The sequence below is a fragment of the Mastigoproctus giganteus genome, chromosome 8 (assembly GCF_048544385.1).
Source record: "Mastigoproctus giganteus isolate SK-2022 chromosome 8, ASM4854438v1, whole genome shotgun sequence".
Classification (NCBI taxonomy): domain Eukaryota; kingdom Metazoa; phylum Arthropoda; class Arachnida; order Uropygi; family Thelyphonidae; genus Mastigoproctus; species Mastigoproctus giganteus.
Genome location: NC_143582.1, coordinates 58,631,523 through 58,655,821, shown reverse-complemented (window position 1 = coordinate 58,655,821; position 24,299 = coordinate 58,631,523). Strand labels below are relative to the sequence as shown.

At 40.0% G+C, this 24,299-nt stretch overlaps 2 protein-coding genes across 3 annotated transcripts in view; one reads left to right on the top strand and one right to left on the bottom strand.

Moving 5' to 3' along the window:
- The window catches only part of LOC150081555 (four and a half LIM domains protein 2-like), a 337,841-nt gene that overhangs the window by 109,682 nt on the left and 203,860 nt on the right, over positions 1-24,299 (top strand). The gene's annotated exons all lie outside the window — the stretch shown is intronic.
- The window catches only part of Eaf6 (chromatin modification-related protein EAF6/MEAF6), a 425,780-nt gene that overhangs the window by 289,990 nt on the left and 111,491 nt on the right, over positions 1-24,299 (bottom strand). The window lies entirely within an intron of this gene.

Genomic DNA, 24,299 nt, shown 5'->3' with positions numbered 1-24,299 from the left:
TGGCTTTCTCTTTGATGGACTTTAGATGTGGCATGAGAGTTCTGCGATCATTTAGGATAAAACCTAAATATTTGAATGAACGTTGATTCTTGAGTGCTTGTCTTTTATAACGAATGGTTGCTGGTCTGTTGATGTCAAGACGTCCTTTGAGAAGTAGGGTTCTACTTTTATCTGTAGAGATTTCCAGCTTATTCTTTTCAGCATAAACCGGCAGGGCATTCAAGGCTGCGTTGGCTCTGGTCTCAGTAGCTGCACGAGTAGGGCCCTCAACAACGATAACCAGATCATCTGCATATGAGAGCTGTGTAGTTTGGGAGAAGTCCTACAGGAGCCAATCATCCAGAATCATATTTCAAACAGCTGGCCCCAGAACAGAGCCCTGCGGGCAGCCTCTGGTGAAATTTTGTTTTCATGGTAACTTTTATGTTAGAGAAGTAATCTGTAAGACATTTGAAGGTGTTGAAGGAGCAGCCAGATATTCTGGCTCGCCGCAGGATCCCTGACCACCAGACGGTGGCCAGGGATCCCTGTCAAAAGCTCCCTTAAAATCTATAAAAAGCGCAGTGCGTAACAGGCGTCAGAATTATCTGCTAGTTGAGTGGTTTTCAGTAATGCATCAATCGTTGAGCACCCCTGCTTGAAGTCAAACTTGGGTGAGGAGGCGAGTCCTTTGGTTTCATAGACAGAATGAAGACGGGTGAGAAGTAACCTCTTAAATACTTTTCCTAATATTGGTAATAGAGCAATTGGACGGTATGCTTTGGCTGCCGTCTTTGGGTACGCTTTGGGACAATTTGGATCTTTGGGTAAAAGCCTGAAGTTGGCATGTTTCCAAGGAAAGGAGCCTTCATTAAGACAAGTGTTGAATAGTTGAACTAGAACATCGGGTGCAGTAGACCAAAGGTGTTTGACGGACTCCCCTTTGATGAGATCCAGTCCGGGAGCTTTTCCATTTTTGATTTTATTTATGGCTAATGCCTCATTGTCAGCGAAGATTTCTTCTGTGGCCGAAGGCAAGTAGCCTTGATTCTCAGTGATGACATTTCTGTGTACTTCGGTGTTAAAATCAGGATTGTCTAGGTAGATTATTCCATATAGAATATTTTTCATTGTCTCTTCCCAGAACAGAGTCACCGAGGAGGCCTCAAAACCAATAGAATTTGATATCTGCGGACCCCTACTTTGTTCCTTATGAGCTTGTGAACCAAACTCCAAAGGTTTTTAGTGCCTTTCGTCTCCACCAGGGAACCCCAGGAACTTTGTTTGGTATGATAAATTTTGTTCGTGTATTCTCTCCGGATTGCATTGTATCTTTCCTTGTACTGTGCTACTGTTACTGTTTGAGGTGGGTGTGTTCTTCGTTTTCTTTGTAACTCTTTCCTTGCACGCTGGAGAGAAGAGCGGAGATCTGTTAATTCTTCTGACCACCAGGGAACTGATTTTGGGGGTCGGGTACATTTTTTCATCGAGGCACGTGATGCTTTATCGAGCAAGTCTTGCAGGAAATTGGTTTTCAGGTGGCTATTTATGGTTTGAAACCGCTCAGCTGAATGTTCGTGAAGAGCATCTCGAATAATGTTCTCAAAGGCATCCAATTTGGCAGGTCTAGTGGAGAATCTGATGGTATCGTGACCATACATCAAACGAGTATATGTACTGTTTTCAATGCTGTATGTTATTAGTCGATGGTCACTAGTGGTGGCAGCGTCGTGTACTTGCCAGTGCCTTAGTCCGTTGAAAAGAGAGGGAGTTAATAGTGTAATATGCAGATTTTCCAAGCTGTCCGTAGTTACGGTAAGTTGACTATTACAAGTCCACGAGCGGGGATGAATTCCTCTAGTAGGTCTCCTCTGACATCGGTGGTGGCATTATGCCATTGGGTTGATCGAGCATTTGAGTCAGCAGCTATGATAACATCTGCATTTCCAAGGAGGTCAAGGGCTCGCTCAAGACGAGCAATGTGTGGCTGTGTATCGGTGACAAATGGGAAATACGCCATGAGAAATGTGATGCGGCCAAAGGTGCCCTCAACAGTTGCCCCCACCCAGATGTGGGCAGCAAAGGGAATCAATTCTAGTGATGACTAAACCCGGATTGCGGGCAATAATGGCTGCGAGTTGTGGTTTTAATTTTTCTGTACATTCTGCGAAGGAGAATATTATTGTTCGTTGCAGCTGCATGTCTTGCCCGCATAATCATTCCACGCTCGAAGTCGGAAAGATCACGCCAACCCATTCTTCTTCGCAGACACTCAAAAACTGATCTCTGCTAACTACAGTCTTATACCATGCATTCCCGACTTTGGGCCTATATCAGCGTCACGGACGACTCCATTCCTTCAAGGGGATGTTTCTAACGCAAAGCCAACTCAGTATACGTTCTCGGTATCCGGATGCAATCTATATGGGCGACACGGTCAGACTGATTTAAAATTAGCCATAATTGTATATCAGAATAAATTATGTTTGAATTTTTGAAATGCAAATGAGCGAATATGGTGCTCATTTCATTTTTAAACGTGTACTGTATTTTCTCATTTGCACTTCCATCATTTACTTGATTTATGTATAAAAATTCATTTCGGTTTATAAAGGGTTACAGATAATACGTGTATGCCTCAGAGTATGCTCTAATATACCGTAATTTTAGTACATCAGCGAAATTCATGGTTAATGTAGACTGCTATAAAATGCTGGCGTTTTGAACCACCTCAGGATGCAACGCATCCCTGTAGATGTTGCTTCACTGCAGCATACATTTGTTTCTCAGTGAAATTGTCCTTTGTTGTTGTTATTGTTATTTGGTTTTTAGGAGAATTAGCAACTAAGGCCATATTGCTCCGGGGATATGCGGTGGTCATTCCCTGACCTTTCCGCATCCTCCGTATTTGGTGGTGACGGGCTCGAACCTTATCCTTTGTAGTTTACACGAAACAGCTAAAGCAGGATCACTCAAAACAAGAGTGAATTCTCTGCATTAATAGGGACGTTTACCTTAATTTCATCTAAAAATCACTGCAAATAATCAGCTGACTAAAAAGAAACTTACATTATAAAATTATGAAATTTCCAATTTAAATTTAAAAGGCTTACATTTTAATTAAAATAAAATAAAAAAGTTTTAAATAAAATGAAAAAGTTTTTCGTAATTTTGATTTATGCAAGGAAACTAAAGTCATAAGACGTTAGTATATATTTTCTGAAAAATCACCGCCTTAAGTAAACATTTCTGAATCCTGTGATATGGCCTCTTTGCCATTTTATCGTGCGAAGCATTGCTCAGATCGGTAGCCGAGTGATCCGGTATAAGGGTGCATAAGTACACGTACCTTGAGTGGGTCACTCAAGGTACGTGTACTTATACGTATTCAGCAGTCACGGGTGACTGCTGAGTCCATGACTGCTGAATACGGTGCTGTGTCTTGTATTCTTCCTATCTTGTGAACTCCTCCTCTGATCATGTAGTTGTCCCGTAGTATAAACATTTTTTATACTCTGAATTTGGATGAAAAACTCGCGTTTGGCGGAGGGGGAAACCAACATCCCTCACTAGAGATCATTCAACTCGGAGACGGCATAAAAAGTCCATAAAAGTTCCTTCCAACTGGAGCACAGGCCTTTTCCTCGAAGTGTGTAAGAAGACTGAAAATGCATAACTGAATTTGTACCATACTAAAGCCGTAACAAAACACGGTTTCAATTTTTCTGATGACGTGATCTCAAAGGGTTTTCGAGAATTTCTAGAGTTCTACTCCACTAGTTGGAATAGAACCCCACCCTCTGTCATATTCTCTGTGTAGAAGTAAACGTATTTACGACCAGTAATTGATACAAAAAAAATCGAGGAATGATCTGGATGTTCAAATGTTTATTTAGAGCTAAGTATGATTTATTTTAACATTTAGTATCATTAAAAATAAATTCTGAGCGATAGTTGCGAATTAATTTCGAAACTTATTATGAAAAGTCAGAATCCTTATTCATATTTTGCTTGTATGAGTACAGTTATAACAGCTCTTGTGTTTGAGTTATACGACAAGGTGTGCATTTTCAGCATTCGAGGTAATGTGAACTATGAATTAGGGTGAAGCGAATCAAACTATTAAAGATGTTATACATAATTTGACAACTTTTGAAAATAAATAATTGTTAAACATATAAAGTAGAGTATAATGAAAGATGCAAGTAACATCTATAGACCTGACATATCTGCTACCCCTTTTGGCTAGTACAGTAGCTACGACCGTTGTTCTGACATCTTTTGGAAAACGTCATTTTCGAAACATGTCTGCACAAAAGGAACCTTTATGGGCTTTTTACCTCATGGGAAAATTAAGTCTCTCTTGGTAGAGGGTTACATTGTTCATATATTCTGTCAGTTACGCAGGTTTTTCATTTCGCAAAAGCAGGCACAGAATAGGCGCGTTGAAAGTCAGAATATATTGACGCCTCGGTTTTAACTCCATTGGGGTTTATTAATAAACACATTAACTATCGTTTATAATACGCCACCACTGTTCATTATGAACGATCACTGTATAAAGGGTGTTTATTATAAATAATCATAGTGCCGCTTTCGATATACCTCTTTAATATGAACGCCGGAATGTATATTGCGTCCTCCGTGATGGTATAGTGGTTTTGTGACCTACTACTAATTTCGAGGGGTCTGGTTCAAATTTGTGACTAGATTTCTTAAAGACCTCTTCAGTGGGAGCTGTAGTTAGCGGATCTCACGGATAAGTTGGATTTTTACAGTGTGTTATTTCCGGATTTTTTAACTCACTCAACGTGCAGACAGCCTCCACAATTTTTACAGCACAATGCTCAATAAAAACCACTCGAACTATTATGCCACACAAATTATTATACCATATGAACTAGCGCACTATGACCAAAATAGTGTACGTTCCAAAAACCTTAAACTAACTAACCTTGGCTGCTCATCATTACATTTTTGTATGTATGGGTGCGTGGGTACAGTTGCCGAAAGTATTAATTCAAAAATAAATTAAAAAACGACGGACAACGTTTCACAGTCGTCCATTCGTTCGTTTATTCTCCAGACATGTTTTCAATTTCTTTAAAGACGCTTAAACATTTGTATTTTTTATTAAAAAATATACTTAAGTCAGAGTTGATTATCCTTAAAAACCCTGAATGTAATTAATTTTGGTATTAACGATGGGAGACTTTATTTGGGCACCGCATGAAACTCCTCGCCGTTATCTCGGCGATTTCATTAATTTCCTTTGTTTCAGAAAGAATATTGAGCATAATCTAATAATAGTAATAATAAATGTTCATTATGTTCAAGATTAACTCATTATCTCTTTCATTGAGGTGATAATGAGTCTCTAATGAATTAGAGTTTCGTAGTATTTATATTTAAAATCACCTGATTTGTGCCCTCTCTTTTCTTATTTATCCTTTCTGGTTTCTATTGGATTGGATGAATTATTGTTTTCTACAACAGCATGTCAGAGAGGCAAAAAGAGGGAGTAACACTCTTGATCTGATTATCAGTAGTGATTACTCATGCATTAAGAATTTACAGATAAAGGAACCACTAGGTGGCAGTGATCGCAGTGCACTGATGTCGGATTTACTTAAAAATGTAACTACCATCAGGGGTAAAGGGAAGGGTTTTTGCTTGCGTAAAGGCGACTACAGCGGCCTCAGATATTTTTTTGGTTCTACACAGTGGGACCAACTGATGATGTTACAAACAGCAAATTCTAAATGGGAAGCATTCACTGAAGTAATTTTGGAAGCTACTAGGCTTTTTGTTCCAACTAAGAAATACTGCTCTAGGTTTAGGCCCAAATGGATTCAGATGAACTAATGAGACTTGTGGCAGACAAGAAAAATGCATGGGATGCACATAAATTGTCAGGCGACACAGAAGCCGGCTATGGTAGATACAAGCTAGTCTGTAACCAAGTCGCAAAGGAGGTTAGGCAGGCGAAGGCAGATTACGAGAAACCTTTGGCAAAGGATTCAGACTTCTTTACTTACATAAACTCTAAAAGGAAGGGGATGAATCGGATTGGTCCACTTGATATCAATGATCATTCTCAGATAGCTGCCGAACTAAATGAGTATTTTGCATCTACATTCACACATGATGAGTTATTCAAGGAGGAGGAGAGGGCCAGATATTTATCACACTCTAAGAGGGAGTTAAATGATTTTGTAATAACTGAGAGCAAAGTGGAGGAAAAATTGTTGAAGTTAAACATAAGAAAGGCAAATGGGGTAGATGGGATCTATCCAGGTACATGAAAGGATGCAGCAAAGGAAGTAAGCAAACATTTAGCCATAATTATAGACCATTCTTGGACTCAAGGGAAGTCCCCACGTACTGGAGATGTGCAAATGTATCTCCAATTCACAAATGGGGATCAAATGGTGACACGAGTAATTACAGACCTGTTAGTTTGACTTCTGTTCCAGGGAAAATAATGGAATCACGGGTTAAAGAAGCATCGCAGGATCAACTAGATAAGACAACAGTAATAATTCAGACACAGCATGGGTTTGTCAAGGGGAAGTCTTGTCTGAACAATTTGATTGAATACTACAATGTGGTCACAAAGGAACTGGATGCAAAAAACCTTAATTTTGATATCATTTACTTGGATTTCAGGAAAGCTTTTGATACTGTTGCACGTGGAAGATTACTCTACAAATTGGAGCAGTATGACATTAAGGGTAAGTTGCTACAATAGATAAAAGGATAGTTGAGTGGGGGAAGACAGAAGGTGGTAATCACTGGATACTCCTCTACGTGGACTAATGTTATTAGTGGTGTCCCTCAGGGTTCGCTGTTGGGCCCATTGTTGTTTTGTATATTTATCAGTGATATTAATGGAGGTATATCAAGCTTAATGTCCAAGTTTGCAGACGATACGAAGGTTAGCAGTGTTGTTAATGACACTAATGACAGTACGCTGCTGCAACAGGATCTAGAAAAGTTGAGCCGATGGGCTGAGAGGTGGCAAATGAAGTTTAACATTGACACATGTCAATGTCAAAGTACTACATATGGGAAGCAGTAACCCCACAGTAACGTATCAACTCTGTGGTACTACACTGACAGTGGTAGAGAATGAAAAGGATCTGGGGGTAAATGTGCAGGCAGATATGAAGTTTTCTGAGCAGTGCAGACAAGCTGCCAGAGTAGGTCATGGGATATTGTCAATGATATACAAGAATTTTACGAGCAGGGATAAGGAGGTGATTAACCCATTGTATAAGGAAATGGTTAGGCCACACCTTGAGTACTGCGTACAGGTCTGAAAGTCTCATTTTAGGAAGGATGTAGAGTTGCCAGAACTCTACATCAGTTGAACAGAGAAGGGCAACAAGACTGGCGAAGGGAACAAAGTGGTGCTCTTATGAAGAAAGCCTTAAGTTCTGCAAATTGCAGCTTCTGGAGACTAGGCACCTGCGAGGCAATCTGCATAAGGCCTTGAATGGATTGAGCAGGCTCAATGCTGATAGGATTCTTCCTCTTGCTCAGATTACGAACCTGAGGGGGCATAAATTCAAATTGAAGAAAGACAGTTGAAAGACAGTTCAAATTGAGGAAAGACAGAAATTTGCCTTTAGCCAGCGGGTAGTTGATTGTTGCAACAAATTTCCATCTGTCGTTGTGGAGGTTGACAGCTTAAATACATTCAAGGCTGAACTAGACAAACTTTTCGGAGTGAATGGATGGGTGAAACAGGAAATTTTTGTTTTGGCTGATGCTATATAAGCTTGCTTTCTTGCATCATATGTCTCTACTAATGCTAATGCTAATAAGTAACAAATTTCCAGCTATCTTTGCACTCCCAAGTTAAAGACGAGTTATACGAGTACTTTATATTAGGAACAAAAAAAAATGTCAAATTATGATTACCCCAAGAACAACCTAATCCACCCACGTGTGCCATGACCGCAATCTGAGTCTGGTCAGTTCAGTCGGTCTTCCAGGAGAAAACCCTTTCTATCCTCGCCTGAGATAAATCAACAATGTGAAAACAGCTTATAACCGTTCCTCGCGTAATTAGTATTAGTATTAGTAATGGCCGCATGGTGCAAGAAAGCCTATGGCTTATGCTGCGCCAGCCAAAAAAAAAAAAAAAAAACGAATAAAACAATGATAAAAAAACTAATAATTAATAACAGAAAAGAAAATTAAACCTATTATCCTATGCGTTTCCCTCACCCAAAGGTACTATCCAGATGACCTTTGAATTTCCCCAAAATGTCAGCTTCTACCACCCATGTAGGCAACTTATTCCAGTAATTTATAACTCGCTGGCTTAAATAAAACTTCCTGCAGCCCAATCTAAACATCTCCCCCTGTAACGTGAATTTTTGTCCCCTAGTTCTAGCATCATTTATAATCTTGAAAATTTCGTCCTCATTCATTTTAGTGATGCCTCTCAGAGCCTTAAACACCTCAATCAAATCTCCTCGAAGGTGTCTAGTTTCCAAACTCTGCAACCCACATATTAGAAGTCTTTCTTCATAAGTTCGCCCTTTTGCCGATCTCACCAGGCGAGTTACCCGTCTTTGCACCCTTTCAAGAAGCTCGATGTCTTTCTTTAGGTTCGGTCTCCATACTTGTACACAGTATTCCAAGTGTGGTCTAACAAAAGCCTTATATAATAGGATTATCACGTCCCTATCTCTACTTGCAAAAGTTCGATAGATCATCGATAGGACACCATGGACCCTCCTTGCAACCTGTTTACAATGCTCAGAGAATTTCATGTCTGACCGTATCGTAACACCCAAGTCCCTTTCCTCCAGTACTGGGTTTAAGTGAACTCCACCAAGTGAATAAGTTATTTTGGGATTACTGTTTCCCAGGTGTAATACCTTACACTTTGTTGGATTAAAGCATAGCTGCCATTTTTCTGACCATTCCTGAAGTCTATCTATGTCTCTCTGAAGAGGCTCAGCTTGATAGTGATCATTAACTACTTTTCCAATTTTAACATCAACTGCAAATTTAGACATCACGCCATCTATCTCTTCATCAATGTCGTTTATGAAAATTAAAAACAACAGTGGTCCTAATATTGATCCTTGGGGAACCCCACTTCTTACATAAACCCAATCTGAGGAATAGCCATTTATCACAGCCCTGAAGCCATCCTGCTATCCATCTAAGGATTTTCCTAGTGATTCCAACCTGTTCCAGCTTATAAAGCAACCGCTCATGTGGGACTGAGTCAAAAGCTTTGCTGAAATCCAAATAAACAATGTCGAAATTATTCCCTAAATCCAGCTCATGAGTGACCCTTTCAAAATAGCGAACCAGATTTGTTAAACATGCTTTTCCCTTTACAAAACCACGCTGAGTATCCTTGAGAATTTCAATTCTATCCAAATGATCCTGAATTCCACCCTTGATCATTGCCTCCATGATTTTCCCTACCACTGAATTCAGACTGGCAGGCCGATAATTTCCCACTTCACTCTTAGAACCACCCTTATGTATGGGAAATACATTAGCACTTTTCCAATCCAAGGGAATCTCACCAGAGTCTAGTGATGCTCGCATAATTAGCCTCAATTGTTCAATGCACTCACTTTCCGCTTCCCTTAAGATTATAGGGTATATTCTATCAACTCCAGGAGCCTTACTAGCCTGTAGGCTCGAAAGTTTTTTTCATTAAATAATCTTTCGAAAATTTCAATATCATTAATTACATATTTTTCAACTTTCAATTGTCGGGATTCGAGCCCGTGCTTTTTTCAGCAGGGGTAATGGCCACTGTGCTACTTGCGAGGACGGAAAATAGGATCAGAGGAGTTTACAAGATAGAGAGAAAGACTACAAAGACATCACATATTTAGCAGTCACGTGAGCTAGAATAACAGTAAACTCTAACGTAAGCACTACTCCGCTCTGGCACTTGACCACTCGGCTACACTCTGTGACATTGACTACCCTACCATTAATATCCGGACATCAGCATATCTACAAATACCCCTTTATTTACAGGAAAATTAATAACGTATGCTGAAATTTTTAGCCTTTATACAAATTTGTATAAACTAATTCAGCGGAAAATTTGGGTAGACATTTTTCGCCATTCGGCCTTCACAGCGTGGCGACCAGTTCAACTCTGCATTTTGGGGAGTGTCTCGTCACACGCACCCGAGGATCCAATTCATACCAGAGGTTCTCTATAGGATTACGGTCAGGGATCTGGGCTGGCCAGTTCAAATTTTCGACTCTCGTGCCCTAAAACGAGTCCGTCACAACGAGAGCAGCATTGGTACAGGTATGGACCTTCCGGCCGTGCTGCCACAACGTAGGTAACGCAGGACGTCTAGAAAGAAATCAGCATTCATGGGTTTTTCCAAAACAATTAATGGTCCAAGACTAACCTATGAAAAACAGTCCCAGACCATGGCTGCATCCGCCAAACTTCATTGTAGGGATGATGCACTCCGGCAGGTAACTTTCTCCGAGCATCCGCCATACCTAGGCACGACCGTCAGACCATGTACAGTGACTCGTTACTCAAAAAACACAGTTTTCATTGGTCTTCGGCCCTAGAACGGCGGGTCTTACACCCAAGTCAAATACGTCTTGAATTAATCGGGCTGATTAGTGTCGTGTGGACGGCTAAACGACCGTGGAAATCCATATCATAAGTGCTATCATGAGTGCTCTCTAAAACCGGCGAACGCAAGAATAACCCCATGGAGATGCAGATCTTCCCATGATGAAGAAAACCACAGCCATTGATAACAGACTAACAACGGACCTGACCAGTGTTCGTAGATGAGGAGGACAAATCTGGATACTAAAGGCTACCGATGACAGAGAAGACCGACGAAGATATAGAAACTCCAAGTTGCTGCTTTGACGGAGCCATATTGGCTCAAGGCTCTGCACTGCATTGTCTTGTGTAGTGCAATCCTTTTACTCCCACACCCGGCAGGGGGGAAGGTAACGGCTTGCTGTCTCCTCTCTTTCCTGCCACACCATTCCTTCCCTCTGGTAGGGCATGGGCATGCCTCACTGAATAATTGGGGGTCACCTACCCTATCAACCCTCTTCTTCCTATTTCACCCCCCCAGCCTTCACTGTCCCCTCCCATCACTTTCTCTTGCATAGTGTTAGCCCTACACGTCCAAATTTAAAACACCCCCAAAAAATGTCGCCCAACCTTTTAGGCACTTCAGAAACAGGCCTTCAGCGTCAAACCCCATATTAGCGCTTTAATGTAAGTGAACTAAAATCAACCGCGGTCGTTCCAATTTTATTTTAGGTCCTAGCCACTAAAATCCCAGTAAAGTAAGTGGCAGGACCAGCCAGAGTACAATTGACTCACTGGTAACACCCGGCTAGCCTCCACATGGCGAGGTATGGGTAACGTCGGGTCCTATTAGGGGCCTGGCAGCCAATAAGCCGGATAAACAATGGGCCCAACATATAACACTACTCATGACCCACACACGTCTAAAAATCTGGCTTTGACAAGGTACTGTCACCGATACATAGAACATTCCTCGAGATGGGAGAAATCCCAGGAGCCGCTAGACCCTCAATATACCTCATCATGAGTGCTCTGCACTGGTGCTGACATGCATCTGCAGTCTTGTTGAAATGTCATGCACAGAACGAGTATGTGGCACCCTATTATCATTCAGCGCTGGAAATCAATTAACCCTGTCGATCGTGGAATCTTGCATTCACAGTCATATCACTGCCTCTTGGAAAGGCTAGGATATTAATGGTAATGGCAGTGTATACCTTTACCTTAATATATGCCTTGATATTAGCACTGTACTTAATCTCTACATCAAATATTGCTAATCAGTATTTTTCATGTTCTATATTCTTAATTTACATGCGTACGATGTATATGTCATGTTTAATCACTCATTTCAGTGTTATATATAATTTAAGTGTTTATTTTATATTTACATCACTACATAAAAAGTATGTGTTGGTGTAAATAAATAAATAACAAAAGAGCGAAAATATCAGACATTATTTGACTTATTTACCAAAATAAATATTATAAAGCAAGCAGCTACATTCGGTCGAAGCTCTATTAAAAAGTAGATCGGCGTAAGAGCTCCTTAACAACGACAGTGGTTTGCCACCTATTGATTTAATAATGTTCTAAAGTATGGACATTCGCTTCAGAATTCGTACGTTAACAGTTGGCAAGGTGATCAAATCAAGTCATTGTGTTATGCTGGGACGAACTTCTCACACATTACATTTAACTATATCATACGACCTGAGAATACCGGTCAGGTCAATGCTGTGTACCAGCGTTACGAGTGACTGCACACTGTATTACACATACATACACAAAGGCATTAAAATCAGGCAATCTTCTGCAGTCTGCTCCTCATTATGATAACAGCTCTAAGTCCAATTACACGACTCTTATGAACGTCGCGTAGCGTGTCTTCATAGATGCTGAGTAGCACTACTTCAGAAAACGTACCTTTATATACTTTTCTAGCCACAGGAGTAACAAAACTTACAGCAGATGTAGTGAGATGTGAATCTAACAGAAGAGGGAGAAGAAAACCAGAGAAAGATCTAAATGTTTTCACAGACTCCATTAGAGAGTTTGAGCGATAATATGACAAATGATATGTGCGAAAGGAGCGACAATATACGTATAAACGAAATCAGTACAGATTATTCTTCAAATGATACATAACAAAATAATTATTGTAATACTAACAATTATGTCGCTCCCATTGGTACAAGTTAACACAGAGTCGCATGATGAAGAAAAGTTGCAACAGCGCTGCTCAGAGCACGGCACTCCACCCAACATTTTCAAATTGCTTCGGCCATTAATAATTATCAGAAAATTTGTCTAAAGTTCCATTAAGAAGATACAATGATGCTCAAAGAACAGATCACTGCTCCAAACTTTTAAACCACGCACAGCAGAACTCCACATATAATCAGAAACTATTAAAACAATAATTCATTGAAATCTTTTTAAAAGCAAACTGGTGGTTATGTAAATAAAAACATCATTCAGAACAACATAAAAGTTAAGCGCATTAGACATTGGAGAGTTCTTTTTCTAAAGAAGAACAAGGGAAAGTACTCTTCTCTTGAGAAAACAAGATATTGTGATCAGAACTGCTTTGTAAGAATACGCGAAAAACACAATACTATTCTCTTCGTAGAAAGAAAAAGGGAAAGCGGTAGACGCTGTAGCTTCCATAAGGCTGCTGGGGTTAATCATGTGAGAGAGAGATGAGCTGAGCTTATAACTGAAGTTTAACATTGACAAATGCAAAGTACTGTACTGCATATGACAGCAGTTAACTCCAGAATAACGTACTAACTGTACGGTACTACCCTCAGGGTAGTGGAGAATGAAAAAGACCTGGGAGTAATTATGCAGTCAGATATGAAGTTTTCTGAGCAGTGCAGACAAGAGTAGCTCATAAGGCCTTGTCAATGATATTTAGGAATGTTGCTAACAGGAAGGTGATCATCCCCTTGTACATGGAAATGGCCAGGCCACACCGTGAGTACTGTTTAGAGGTCTGGAGGCCTCATTTTAGGAAAGATTTTGAGCTACTAGAACGAGTACAGAGATGGACAACACGATTGGTGAGGGGGAACAAAGGGTTGCTCTTACCAAGAAAGGCTTAATTTCTGTAAACTGCAGCGTCTGGAGACTAGGCACCTGCGAGGTGATCTGATTGAAGTGTATAAGGCCTTGAATGGTTTGAGCAGGCACACTGCTTATGGGATTCTTACTCTTGCTCAGATTACGAACCTGAGGGGGAACAAATTCAAATTGAGGAAAGTCAGTTGTAGAATAGATGTGCGGAAATTTGCCTTTAGCCAGCGGGTGGTTGATTGTTGGAACAAACTTCCATCTGTCGTTGTGAAAGTTGATAGCTTAAATAAATTCAACGGAGAACTGAACAAACTTTTGGATCGAATGGATGGGTGAAATGGGAAGGTTTTTTTTTTTTTTTTTGGTTAATGCTGTATAAGCTTGTTTTCTTGCATTATATGCCTCTAGTAATGCTAACAGTAATAATAACAGTAACTGGACACAACCAACCGCCCCATGCATTTCGTAGCACTACTCGTCGCGGGGCGGAAAAAATCCCATAATGGAGGGGGGAAATTTTGATAATAATAATAAAATGTTCTGTAAGAATATTTGCATTCTACAAAGGTGCTATTCTATTTGCAATAAAACATATTATAATTTGAAAATTTTAATCTATATGACATTCTAGGTATTTTTTATGAATTATAGGAAATTGAGAAAACAAGATAGTGCCTAGAATGTTCCACAACGAACTGTAATTGAGATTTGATATTCAAAATGGTGTGCACGCGCATAGACACCGTAAATTTTTCGAGACTGGTAAAGAAAAATCTACATATTAAAAATATAAAAGTTTTTCATTTTGTAGTTTGAATTTGGCTCATTATGTTTGTATGCTGATAACAATTAGCACGACTTCATATTTTTGTTCAGAAATTTGCATAATTTGCAGAAATTCTCATACATAGTAAAACAGCGTTTGATTTTCTAAATCTTTTTATCCTAGTTTTATTATAGCTTTAGTTGAATAATATGCGATCTCTCTCTCTTCAAACCTTGGTACAGTGTATAGTGGCGCCACACAGCAATCAATTTAGCTGTGAACATTACCTGAATTAGACCGACGTTTAACATCCTCTATGACGCCACTGGCAGTGCAGATAAGTCGCGTGTAATTAAGTGGATATAGAAGCCACAGGTAATCACGAGGTTCGGAGTATCATGGAGTAGCGTTTCACCGCATAAATCTATGTCTGGCAAGTATGCTTCGCATGTTCCGTCGTCCATCCATCCAAAGGACGAACGATCATACTGGGGCTGTCAAGAATGGAAATTAAATCCGGGAAGACGGTCACACAGCAGAAACGAAGACCTAATATCAAACAGTGCATCGTGTTATCATCACAAAGCCTCCTCATATGTCGAATCATCTTTTTCGCCAAACAGGAATTTACACAACGTCATCCACCTTCCATACCAGCAATCGCCAACTTTTACTTCCCTGAATTCTTCATTTGGAAAAAGGAGCGCCCGAAGAGTAAGAATTTAAGCATAAAATTTTAAAATAAAGTATAATATAATTGGATAATAGGTGCAGTAGAAATGAAGTAGGCGACCTGTCACTTTTTTTTATTTAATAAGATGGATGGTGGGTTTTAAACTTACATTTTTAAGTTCCATAAAAATGTAACTTATTTTCACATAATAACACTGTATGACTGTACCGCATAATAACACTGTACATCGTTAATTTTCACTTTGAAGTTGGGGTGTATTTAGTGAATTTTTCAGCCCAGACAACGAAAAAATTACCCAAAAAGCAATCTGAAAATTTTTAAGCACATTATGAAAATGTTACCATTATGTTTTATTTAATTAATTTATTTTTAATTTTTTTTTGGAAAATTAAAAAAAAAAAAAAAAACAAATTATGATATTAGTGTCACCCGTAAATGATCTACCCATATATTTATTTTGTATGTAAATTGCGTGTGTTCTCTGGTCGATTTGCCTGTTTTGCTGGACGAAAAAAACCCCGTTTCTAGGGTAAAAAACCTTGTTATCTACGCCTGAGACTGACTGACTAACTCAGCCACGGAGTGAAAAAAGCCCATTAAAGTTCCTCGCATCCTCAACGAGATTCGAATCCTGGCCTTTTCCACCCGGTGTGAGGGGACGGTGACGATACCACTGTGTTACCGCGCAGACACTTCTTTTTGCAAAGTACAATTTTGAATTTTTAGAAAAAAAAATACGAAAATATCACCGCTCGCAAAGATTCGGCTTGAAGATTGTCAAGCATGCATCTCGCTAAATGTCACTCAACCATTTGTTAGGAGACTGTTGTGTCGTCCACTGACTAGTCTAAATACAACCATATTGGGTTGGCTATCTTCGGCTTTCTTATTGCCTGTTGTATGTTAGTTTTGATTTTTTTAATTACTCTCTAAAACAGCCATTTGAAGCTGTATAAAGTCCTGTATGTGTCTTAATGATCCTGATTCATATTGTTTACCTGATACCTGATTCATACATGTGTAATTATGTAAAAAGACGTAAGCGTTCTAATGCTAAGTTGCGGAGATCCAGAATTTACATGTTGTTCATATGAAAGAATGTTATGAAAATATGTAGCTGCTTTTAAACAGTCGTGACTATGATAAATTCTGGTGGAATATTTGCGGTGCCCTGAAAGTGATGGCACTTTTTGGAGGTAATTAGGTTCTACACGGAATATTAATGCTTTTTGTGTGGGTGGGACAGCCGAGCAAATACAGACATTGCAAAGTTAAAGAATGGCCTTAACTAATATTAAATTGGGCCAGAAAAAAATCATGAATTGGTTATTCTGATCGATTATTGTAACAGTCACAAATAAGGACTGGGACAGATATTCAAAGAATAAATTACAGAGAATGAGTGAAAATCAAAGACGATGCTGCCATCGGATTAAAAATTATGAAACATGCAGGACCAGACGTTTAAGCCATTAAACTCAAAGTAATAAAGCAGCATGGAACTCTTTTAAATGGTCAACGTTAATTTCCCAGGCAATGTTGGAACAAAAAATTATTGCCATATTGTTTTAAAAATGCTGGATATCTTTAAAAATTGGGTTCAACATAACTGTAACGACACATTTCATGTACCATTACTGAATAAGTCACAAATGCCACATTCAGTATATTACTATACATTTATATAATATCACATAATAACATGGTGGATGTACCATAGATAACTCTCAAGAAAAAACTACGAAAAAACTATGATACCTCCCACACTACATCGTAGTTTTTACTTAAGAGTTATCTATGATGTATCCACACCGATATTATATAGATATAAAACTCTTACTCTTACCATATTATGCCTTGATGCATTTAGTTATTTTAAATATACATTACACTGCCATAATTTTAACCGGACAGCATGTCAATTTTTATTGATATTGAACCTTTTATTAATACGATATTTAATAATGTGACGCTCCTATTTTTTCTTTAATTACACACTGCTATCCTCGTCACTAGCCTTCTATTCAATTTTCCTTAAAAGAAAGGTGGTATTTTGGTCCACTCCTCTTTGAATACGGCGATCAATTCAACTATTGATTGTAGTCGTGTTGGCCTGACCCAAATCCGGAGTTCTAGATCTTAAAGTGTTCAGTGGAGTTAAGGTTGGTGTTGTAGGAAGGCCAATGAAACAATTGCGCACCCATATGTTCAGGCCACATCACTGCAGTCTGTGCAGTATGGCGTGGTGCATTATGCTGAAACAGAGAACTCTCTCCATATTGCGGCCACATTGTAGGAAGTGCGGAAATTTTCAGAATATCAGTGTACCGCATAGTATTATTATTATCAATTTATTTCTCTGTTGAGGAGACACCCCTGGGACAGCCATTGGCTGGAAGGGTGTGAGTTACATTCTAAGATTTGAAGCGGCCCCCATTCATCATTCCAAGAAGCATGGCCAATGGTCTACGTTCAAACCAGGGGAAACAACTGCAGATGATGACAGCACTTCCGCCAAAATTCACAGTCGGAACGACAACTGTCATCAGCCAGGCCCAAGCAAAAATCAGAAAACGATATACCGTGAATCGTCACTTTATAATACCTTTCCATAATTCCAAATACCAACTAGGATAGGTTGCGGCCCATGCAAGTCTTTGCTGTTCGTCGCATGCTGTGTGATGTTTTGTGTGCTGCAGTTCTTCCGTAAACTATAATGTATCGCCCTTGTACTAATATTAGCCCCTGTGGCCCCCATGAATCAGTTGACAATATTCGATGACGACTGAAAGGATCTACGTACCATTCTATCGAGTGCCCAAATACGATCCTGTTAATGGCGATCCCGTAGTGGGAAACAGCTTGTTGATACGACAGGCCAAAGGAAGCTGACAAAACTTGGGCATGGTAATAGACGCGCTACAGTAAGAGTAAGATAAGTAACTCGGTTCAGCAGTGGTAACCAAACAGGCATTATAGAACGTACAATTCATCACGGAAAAGATATCGCAGCCGACGACCGAACGGGGTTCCACTCCTGTACGCAAAAAACAAGAAGGTACGCTAACAGCGAGCTCAGGAACACCAACACAGGGCAGTAGAAGATTGGAAGATTTTTTCTTGAGAACACTCGTGCTTTTTCGTTTAGCAAAACAGGCAAGATGACTGACAATTGACATTTTTTTTTTTTTTTTTACTTCAGCCTTCCCAATCATCAGATCTCAATCCAACTGAGCACCTGAGTAATTAGGTTGAATGAGCTCCTCAAAGTACAAATAGGTAACCATCCAAGTTGCAATAAATGTGGGAAGCAACCGACTCAACACGTACCAGCACCCCTGTTATAAGCATACTTAGTACTACGACAAATCCAGACTGTTGTGAGGGCAAAAGGGAATATGCTCGCTATTTGGTAGATGCATGAAATGGCCAGTATTACCTAGGCTGAAGAAATTTAATTCAATCTCATGAAATATTAAAAATGATAACTGGCGAGAAAACTGTAATATATATATTTATTTATTTATCATCTATTATTTATCCACCAGCAAGCCTGTGTCACAACCACGTAGCCTATCTGATAAACAAAGAAATAACAAGACGCCCTTGACAATACTTTCTCCTCTCAACGTAACCGAGTTAGCTAACTTCTTTCGTTACTGCTCTTCACTCTGCACATGCTGACATTTCCGTATATATAAACATTCACTGAAGTGGTGAATTAAACAAGGAAAGGACGAAATATTCAAGGAAATATATTTACATACTGATCGCTTGTAAAACATCTTACAATACAAAGATTAACCTTTCAAAAACAAGATTTATGGCATTCATCGCAAAAAATTCATATCACTGTGAAGTGGTCACTATGGCAACAATCACACCCTTCTCCTCTAATGCTAACAGCTGGCTGCAGAAGTCGGAATTACGATCCTTTTAAAAAATTTCCCAAATTATTTTCTCTTGCTAATTCTTATCAGGCTGTTAACTTCTTACCCAGACCGAACTCAGCATCAAAATTACAAACCTAACCAAAAAAAAAAAAAAAAACACATTAGGGTTATCCCTAATGTGTTTTTTGTATTCAAAAATCGCACGTACGCCCTAGTCGTTTGCCTGTTTTTCTAGACGAAAAACCCGAGTTTCTCGGAGGGGAAACCGTGTTATCCTCGCTTGGAGTCGACTAACTTACCCGCGAGGACTGATGCTAACCCACGAAATTAAGATACTAGAATTTTATAAACTGTTCAACAGATTCCATTAACTTACTGAGTTTATTAACGGATATTGATCCTTCGCTTGTAGTATACTAGTTACGATCATCATCATCCTTCCAGGCTACGTGGAAAACCACATTAAGATGGAAGAAATTTTTATGGGCGGTTTTTTTCCCCCCCCTTTTTTTTCACGATGTAGCAAAGTTCTTCGGTCTTGGATGAGAGTTGCATGACATCCTCCTCGAAAAACAGGGCTGCCTGGGGACCTCCACCAGGAACTCTGGTTTTCATCCAGAAAAACAGAAGACCGACCACAGCATATACGCGATTTACAGTCATTACAGAAATCAAAATGAGAGAACGATGTGGAAAATAATCTTTTAATAATTTGTAGACGAGTTCTAAGTCGTTTCAGACCTGCACGAAAATGATAAAAAGATCCTTTAAAGTCAATACATGACTCCAGCACAAGTTTTTGTGTGCGTGTGTGCATTTGTGCGTGCGTCTACGTGTTTGTGTGTGTGTGTGCGTGCCGGCGAGCGGGCTGACGTGCACATGCGTGTCTGTGTTCTGTTTATCAGGTTTGACACAATTACAATTTCTGTATATTTACCTTTTTGAAGCCATATGATTTTCAGATTGTAATTCATTAATGTAATAACAGTAGGATAGCCGATATACTATTAATATCTCGTATACCTTTCCTAAAACAGGTAGTTATGCGATGCGTTTATTTAAAATTAATTTACAGGTTTTTATTCACCTGGCAAAATGATCTTTATTACAATTCCTTTCAAACTTTAGGAACTGTTCCGTGCCTGTTTATATTAAACCTGCACTAAGTGCCTTTCCTAATTTCATTTCTTTTATGGTTGCGCCTAGTTTTCTAAGCGTGAATTCCTGTTCTTACTCATTATACGCTTGATTTTACATTATTATCACTTTTTGCAGATAGCAAATCGGGTGTAACTGTAATTGGGTAAAATCGGATAAGCAGGATGCAAGAAAACTATAGCAACCATACAACACCACTGTTCTTTGCCGTATTTAGTATTTTTCGGAAATCGCTGTAATAGGGCTCTATCTATGCAGTCAAAATACAGGGTGTCTCAAAAATATTGGTACAAACGTTTAGGGGAGGTGGTTAACATCTAAAGGAATGTGAATCGCATAGGAACCCAATAACCGGAAACGTCACGGGAAAGTAGTAGCAGAGGCACAAGAAGCAGAAATGACACAAGACAGTAATTAGTGGCAAACATTTATTTGACATAATATTAACAATGGAGTACGAGGTGGATTCATTTCATGATGTTACAACAGATGCTCGAAGATTCTACCATGAGACGCGATGCATGCGTGACACCGACGCAGCATGGATTGGCGGACCCGGTCGAACACACCTGGAGTTTCTTTGACAGTAGCAGCAGCGCAGACGAGTCTCGCCACGAGATCCATTTCCATCTCCACAGGCGATGCGATTCATACACGATAGATTTGAGGGCCCCCCACAGAAAGAAATCAAGGCTCGATAAATCAGGTGAGCGTGGGGGGCCAGGCAAAGGCTCCACCACGGCCAATCCATCGATGCCCAAAACGCCTCTTCAGATGGTCACAAACACACCTTCCATAATGGGCAGGGGCCCCGTCATGTTGAAACGAAATGTTGCGTCTCACATTTCCTGGAACATTGTCAAGTAACCCTGGTAGAACTTTCTTGGAGAAACCACTGCTCAAAAGCCACACGTGCAGGATGATCTTGGGGGAGCAGTAACTGAACCCTTTGGAGATGAAAGGGGTGTAAAGAATCGTCGTGCCAGACACGCTGTACACTGCAACGAGACACTCCTAAGGCAGAGTCAACGGCACGTGTGCTGGTAGTAGGATTATTCTGGACGGCATTCAACACACTTTCTTCCATCGCGGGAGTTTGCGTCGAACGTGGTCTGCCCGCACTACTCCTGTTACCTCGAAATTACCCATAATCACACAAATTTTGATGTACACGCGCAAACAAACGGTGGTCCGGTACATGTCTGTCTGGGAAGCGTTCTCCATAAATTCGTTGAGCAGCTCGTCCATTGCCCTCCGCTAATCCATACACTAGGTGCATGTCTGCCAGCTCACAGTTCGTATATCGATGCATGCTCTTCGTGCGGCGACTACTGCTTGAATGGGTAAACTAGAAATTTTCCCTCTCGCGAACTGATGAACAGCGCCGTGTACCGACTTACGGTGACGATTCCGGTTATGGGTTCCTATGCGATTCACATTCCTTTAGATGTTACCTACCTCCCCTAAACGTTTGTACCAATATTTTTGAGACACCCTGTATATTTGAACAACGAAGTAAACCTGGTTTAAGTATTCAAAGACACTGGCCAATTTATCCGATCTAGTTATCTCGCTTCTGTTACAGAAGTTGCCAGAACTCGAAAGTGCTTGAGAATTTGAAAGTGCACCATTATCTATAATAAAAATAACTGAACACATATTAAGAGTATATTTTTTTGACATATAATTTTGTAAATGCTGCATACTACATATACAGGGTTGTTAAAATTAAAGAATCCCTATGTAGAGGGCTCTGGAGCGAATTCTAAGGCTCGTACTGAAGAGAAATTTGGACAATAGGTACAATAAAGAATATGCTCGCCATTTACTGGGGAAAAAAATTAGTTACAAAATTTGTCACTGTATGGCGCTGTGTCACTGTATGGCGCGTAACTATCTTAGTTACGATTATGCAAATAACATAAGTTATTTGAAGATTCGTAAGTTATTTCCACAGCGCCACTACTCAGCTCTACTGTACTAGGCAGGCGCGTAGCAGTCAGCCAGCCCCTTATCGGTGATGACGTCCGCAATACGTTACACCTTATAGTTGTAATGGAGCTTTAAACACTTTTTCAAGTCAATGTTATCTGCTATGAGTACTTTTTTTTTTTTTTTTTATTAATTAATCTTTTAATTTTAATTAATATTTTAATTTTTTAATTTTAATTAATTTTTTAAAAATTAATCTTTATAATTCCGGCGAGGTTATCTCTGCCGTTTGTTAACCCCTGGCATGGTGCCGTGAAGGGTATTGTATGGTCGTGGTACCTGCGTGTACCGATGTACTGTACAATAAAGATCTTATTTATTTATTTATTTATTTAAAAGCAAAGCAGTCTCTTCAAAATCGTACAGTAGATGTTTGCCTGCACTGCAGCAGCAAAGCCAACAACGTTGCAGGAAAAAGCGCTATTAGTGAAGCTGTACTATCAGAACAGCAACAATGCAGCTGCGGCTATCAGAGAATTCCGGCGTCAGAAGCGCATAAGGCACAGGTAGACCTATGACTGTTTGTGCTGTCCGCAAAATGATTGCGAAATTTGAAGCGACAGGACATCTTGGTGTTCAACCAGGTAGAAGTCGAAAATGAGTGGACTCCTCTCGTGTTGAAGATGTAGCTATAGCTGTCCTGGATTTATCAAGTCAATCTCCATGTGGTAGCGCAATGTGCCAGCTGTTTCTCGTGAAGTGGACATGCCGTATTCCACTGTAATGGCCGCTAAACACCTTCAGGTAAACCTGTCAGATATGCCTGCGCAGGCACCCCTGTACAGGTGTACCTGAGCTTGTAGATGATAAAACTGCACAGTTATTTTGACCTGCAGAGGCGACCGGAGGAAATATGAAAAATCATTCGATTTGCCTGAACCGGAGTGGCCTGTGCAGGCAAACCGGAGCGTGTGTAGCGACGTGGCAGGCGCACTGCCAGATTGGGGGATTTCCCTATTCAACTATCATTAATAATTACATCAATTCTATGAAAAAAAAATTCACTAATAATTTTGTCGCCGATTAATAAAAAATTTGCCTGGATTAGAAGTAAATTTTAACTTTTAATATCAGAGTGTCAATAAATATCATTTATAATAACAGCAATAACAAAATTCATTACTATATTATTTTATTAAATTTTAATAAATCTGGTGGATTTTTTTGAGAATTACTGCAATTCACTTAACAAGTTCACTTGTGAATAAACTTCTATTTTTTTAAACCATTCTTTGCACCATATATTACGTTTTATTTTACGTTTAAAATACTTCGTTGCAAATAATAAGCCAACTATTGCAAAAACGTCGTCCGTCGATGCCATGGTCAGCCGACTGAATGAATGGTGACAGGTTTACCGGAGCGTGTGGATGCACTACGGGCGTCCCGTAGTGCATCCACACGCTGACCTGTACAGGCGTGCCTGCGCAAGCATACCTGACAGGTTTACCTGAAGGTGTGTAGCGGCCTTAAGGCTAGTAATACGTCAGGTGTTGCGGTACTATCCTTACAAGATGTACATGCTACAGCAGCTAAAGCATGGTGATGCAGATATTCGTTTCACATACGCATTTCAGTTTCTGGCGCGAATGACAGTGGATGTCACTTGGCCATGGAACATCCTTTGGAGTGATGAAGCTCACTTCTGCTTAAATGGACAAGTAAATACGCACAACTGTCGCATTTGGGCAACAGAAAACCCTCCAGTTATCCAAGAGGTCCCGTTGCATTCTCCAAAAGTGACAGTGTTGTGTGGATTTATGGCCACGTTCATGATTGGGCCATATTTTTTGAACAGATAACACCGACTGGACACCGCACCTGTTCCGTCACTGGACAGCAATATTTTGAAATGTTGGCAAACTTCGCAATACCAGAGCTGCAACAACGTGGGTGCTTTCAGGATACCATATTCATGCAAGATGGTGCACTACCCCACATCCACCGCTGTGTCCAAAGATTGCTAAGGCAACACTTTACAGATGAACGAGTCATCAGCCGTTGTTTCCAGACATCTTGGCCACCCCAATCACCGGACCTCACCCCATGCGACTTCTGGTTGTGGAGTTTTTTTGAAGAACCAGGTGTATCGGGAAGGATGTCAAACTCTGGCAGATCTGAAGGACAGCATTAGAAGTCATGTGCTGGCTATTCCAGTTGACATGT